Here is a 5,746-nt window from a genome sequence, read left to right on the forward strand (position 1 = left end):
TTAGGGCTGTTGTACATAGGGTCGCTTTGAGTCGCAAACGACTCGACGGCACATAACAGCAACAATGACGACAATACTATTGACAACAATAACAACATTAACATGAGCCTGATTCATCATTATAATGGACAATTATTTTTCCTTTTACCTAACTAATATATTTTCTATTATTTGTCTGTTGTTTTACAGAGAACTTATATGTCACCCATTTTCAGTCCATTTGGTTTTGGGAGTGTTATGTGTTTTTAACTGAAGACTGATTAATTAGATTATTGCTCTCATTTAACCTAGGTGATCACTGCAAGGGTGAACATATATTCCAAGACAAAGCCCTCAGAGTCAGTTATAATTAGTTGCTGCAGCTTTGGTAAAAATTAGGACTGTCAGAATATAACGAGTGGTTTTGTAAGCTTTTAACTGATGAAAATTGCCTTTCTACCATATACGGAGTTCTTGTTGCAAATGGAATGAAAACAGAAAGCATAAAATTTAAGGAGGGAAAAGAGAGAAACATAGTTCTGATAGAACTTTCATGCCCATAGGTCCATCTACACATTAAATGAGTTTTAATTTAGATTTTTAAATTGCAAGACCCATTATATTCCTGTTTTATTGACCTTAACTTTTCCTTTACTCTCTGAAACTTTATACAGGAAGAGATCTCCATGTGATTTCCTTTGCTTATGGAAGTCAGAGAACACAAGATTAATATAAAAGGAATATTAACTGGCCACAGAGTACGCAATAAAAAGAAATGTCAAATGGAAAATTACACATTTAGTAAATAAGTAAAATGGCACTGATAACAGAGTAATATAGAAATACTTTTGTGCATCACCAAGTCTGAATTAACTTGAAGCTGACCCTCCAGGTTTTCAAAGGCAATGGATTTCATGAGAGGAGATTGCCCATTTTTCTCCAGCAGAGCAGCGGGTGGATTTGAATCTCATAATTTTGTTGGGTTGGCAGCACAAATATTTATGACTAAACCACCAGAGCTCAATATAGCAATAGTTGGTACAAAGCGCTTTTGTTGCTTTGATGTAGTATTTTAAAAAATTATTGGCTCTTTTTTTGTTACAGTAATTTATTCTGTTTTTTAGTAAAAAAGATATTTTCCAATACTCATATGAAATTAAGATCTGAGTCAGATGTTTTTATCTGAATTCCTGTACTATACTATATGGTTGATAATTGATTTAAGCAAGTGTTTACTTGAGAAGTTGGCACACTCAGTTCATAAACTGGAAATAAGGAGAATGACACAGTGTTTCATCTATATTTTAAAATGAAACATAGTAAGGGACATGAACCTAGGTAATTGTGCTGAAGAGACAGCCAGATTGAATTTGATAGGAATCCGGCTATCACAGAAAATGTTTGTTTATGAATAATTTTGAGGTTAAAGAGAAGACTCAAAGGTATTTGTTGGCTATCTTCACCTACTTTCTGGCAGAAAAGCTAAGTATATAAAACTATAAGAACCATTTTCTTCTTTTGGAATACCATAAATTATTGCATTGAAAAAATTGCTGTGGAGAGCAGTGTAATTAGTAAATATTTATTCATATATTTAAATAATATTAATAATATTGGACAGTAATCCTGGGCAAAAGAAGCTTACTAGTTATTCAGAAGTGGGTTTTAAAAAGTCTAACTAAGGTGATCTAGGAGGAAGTAATTTTCTTTCTGTATTACTCTGATTTAATTACAAAGTTTGAATACTTTTTCCCACAAAAGATCCTTCCCATGGGGAGCTCTGGTGGCCTCGTGGCAAGAAGCTGCACTGCAATCCCAGAGGAACACTGTTCGAATCCACCAGATGCTCTGCCGGAGAAGGAGGCGCAATATCCTCCTGTACCAGTCAGATCTGATTTGACGGTACACGCACACACACACAAAAAAAAATTAAAAAAAAGATCCTTCCCATTTCCTTCAACTCACCCACCCATCAAATTGTGCAGCCTTATTCTGAACACTCTCCCCCCATCCACACACCTTTATTTCCACCCTGCCCCCTGCCTTGGATCCTCATATTTATTCTACAATAATGGGGATTTTTTATTTTCATTTTTTTCCTATTAGTTTATTTACAAAATTCAAATACGAATTTGAACAAATTCTTTCCATTTCCCTCACACTCCCCATCAAATTGTACAACCCAATGATTAATCCTCCCCTCTCCCTGCACATCCACATCCCTCTACTTCCAGTTTCTACCACCTTCCCTGATCCTTTTATTCATTCTACAATAACAGTTTTATATAATATTTATCCTTAATAGGACTGACTTAGTTCACTCAGCATAATGCTCTCCAGTTCCACCCAATTTAGGTAATAATTTACAAAGTTATTGTTCCTGCGTGCTGCATAGTATTCCATTGTGTGAATGGACCATAATTTCTCAATCCATTCGTTTGTGGTTGGATGTTTAGGCTGTTTCCATGTTCTTGAGATGGTGAATAATGCTGCTATGAACACTGGTGTACAAATCTCAATTTGTGCCTCAGTTCTCATATTCTCAATGTATATTCCAAGTAGTGGAATAGCTGGGTCATATAGAATTTCTATGTTCAGCTTTTTGAGGAAGCGCCGAACTGCTTAATGGTTTTATACAGTATTAGTCCTTGTGGACCTGAGTTAGTTCATTCGGCATAACGCTCTCCAGTCCCTCCCAAGTTAGGTAGTAATTTATAAAATCATTGTTTCTGTGTGCTGCGTTGTTCTGCGTAGTATTCCATTGTATGAATGTACCACAGCTTCTCAATTCATTAGTTTGTGGTTGGACATCTGGGCTGTTTCCATGTTCTTCCAATGGTGAATAATGCTGCTGTGTACAAGTTTCTGTTTGAGCCTCAGTTCTCATTTTCTTGGGATATATTCCAGCATTTCACAGCTGCTGCACATAGCGACCCAACCAATAACATACTAAGACAGTTTTGGAAGCAAGAGTGGCATCCACTTCCTAAACAACTTGTCTCCGGAAACTATGAACTTTGATAAATGTCAACAGTTGTAGAAGGGCTTGAGGGCTTGTCGCTATGAGTCATGCTCAACTCAAAGGCAATCAACAACAAAACAACAACATTCCAAGCAATGCAATAGCTGGGTCATATGGAATTTCTATTTTCAGCTTTTTGAAGAAGCGCCAAACTGCCTTCCAGAGTGGTTGTACAATCCATTCATTGTACAATCCCACCAACAATGTAAGAGTTGGAGGGAGTAATTTTTAAATGTCTATAGCATTTGAATTTTAATGCAATACACCTGAAAATTTTTCATATTTGCTGAAATCAGCACACTGATGTCCTTATTTAAAAAATGAAGCAGGAGGAAAGTAACTCTGAAGTATCTGATAGAGAAGGTGATTTCCAACGTATCTACAGTCACATTTTAAAAGAACAGCTTGAATTCTATAGATTTGGAAAGCAGATTTAAGTTATTTGGAAAATGTATGCAAAGGAGTCTTACAAAGAATATAAATCTTTATGATCCAGTAAGGAAAATTTAATCCCACTCAACTCTGCTTTTAATTGATTGCTTTTAATAAAAAGTTCTATTTCCCGGCCCCCCCAACACCCCATAAGTTTTGTAGTTTCTTATTTTGAAGGAGGGGAAAAGCACTCATTTCCAGGACAAGTGTAATCTTGCCTTATCTTTTTGAAGGTAGAATTGTTTTTATGTCAGATCATCTTTGTTCCATTACAGAAGGATAAAAACCATTCCCTACCCCATTTCTGGGAGGGCGGTAGTGACTTTATCTCACTCTCTTTCTATAGTTATTATGTCTTTTAACAATTGAGAGACTTGATTAGATGACCTTTTTTTTTTTAGACATTCCCACGCATTTTAGTTAGAAGTAAAGTTGTCATCCTTTTCTAATTCCTTCCACAGTTACACCCAATATAGACAGAATCCTTTCAGAGACGAATTTCTCAAGTAGATGGTGTAGGGAATTTTCTTCACTGTCAGTACTCATTCAGTGCTTAACACTCTGTCATCTGGCTTCTTCTCCCTCTCCGCCTATATAAGCCAGGCTAATGGCCTGGTTACTGAACTGAACGGGCTTTTCTTAGCTCTCTTGCTTATTAACATTGCTGCTCTAGAAATGTTATATTACATCACTTATTATTTATTGGAAATAAAGTCTTGCTTGCTGTCCTTCATGAAATTGATAACTTAATTCTTCAATCTTATTTTATAAAATAGTAAGAATTATATATTTCAATATTTTTCCTAAAATTATACATGTATCTTCTAGTGATGTATAAAGCTACAGAGATTAAAGCTGACAATTATCTCAAATCTCTCACTTTTCAGTCAGAAAAATTATCTATAATATAAATGAAAATACTAAAATTATTCCAGAGTTATCACTGAGTTCTGGTATTCACGTGATCTCATCTGGGCTACATGAATTTTCTCTGTGGAAAGTTTTAAGTATAAATTCCACTTGATTAATAGATATAGCACCATTCAGTTTTTCATGGAGTGAAATTTGATAGCGAATATTATCATTTTATCGAAGCTGTACAGAATTCTTACGGACTTGACCCACTAGAGAATACATGAATGGTTCTACAGGAGAAGATGAGAAATTTCTTCACGTGAATTTAAATTTCAGAATTCCAATGGGAAGTCATCTCCTATTAGACACCAATGAAAGGGAGATATTGTAATCATTGCTTATATTAGCGGCATTTTAGTTGAAAGGGGACTTTGCAAAATAATTTGAATATATGGATTATAATAAATTATGGGTAACCTAGAAAATAAAGAGAATTCCAGAATTCTTGATTGTTTAATTTGAAACATGTACATGAACTAAAAAGCAGTCTTTTAAACTACCTGAAAAGGAACATAGACATTATTTAAAATCAGGAAGAGTAGGCGTCAGGGTTGTATTATTTCACCATATATATTAAATATATGTGTACTTATTTAAGAAGCCAAATTAAATGGAGAAGAATGTGTCATAATGACCGGAGGAAGACTCAATGGCAAACTGTATTATACAGATGATGCTTGAATAATGCAATAACATATTATGAAATTATAACATGATGAGATGACACTTTCATAATCCAAGATGATTTATTACTGAAAGTGAAGAGGAATTGAAATTCCTAATGAAAGAGAACAATGCCTTCAGTAAAGTTTATATCTCAACATAAAAAACAGAAGTCCTTATAAGGGGACGAATAGGCAAAATCATGATAAGTGGAGAAAAGATTGAGTTGTCAAGGACTTAGTTTTACTTGGATCCACAATCAATACTTATGGAAGTAGCAGTAAAAAAACCCCAAATGACATTTGGGACTATTTGCTGTCAAGGACCTCCTTCAAAAGGTGCTAAAAAGTATGAATGTTACTTTAAAGACTAAGGTGGAGCTGGCCCCAGCCATGGTATTTTCAGTTGTTTGATGATGTTGTTAGGTCCTGCTAAGTCGAGTACAATTTATAACAACCTATAAACAACAGACCCTGAACCTTGTCCCATCCTGTGCCATCCTCATCATCTCTGACACACTCGATCCCATTGCTGCAGTAACTATGCCAATCCATCGCATTGGGGGTTTTCCACTCCTTTGTTTGATCCAAGGAATAGTTTTGCCTAGCAACATATCCAACATACAAGAGATGAAGCTTTGACTTCTTTGTCTCTAAGTTATTTTCTGGCTACAGATTGGTTCCAAGACATGTCCATTTGCTTTTTTGGCAACTAATGAAATATTCAGTACTCTTT

This window comes from Elephantulus edwardii, unplaced genomic scaffold (assembly GCF_000299155.1).
Source record: "Elephantulus edwardii isolate Elephantulus edwardi_28Jun2011 unplaced genomic scaffold, EleEdw1.0 scaffold00053, whole genome shotgun sequence".
In the NCBI taxonomy this organism is placed as follows: Eukaryota; Metazoa; Chordata; class Mammalia; order Macroscelidea; family Macroscelididae; genus Elephantulus; species Elephantulus edwardii.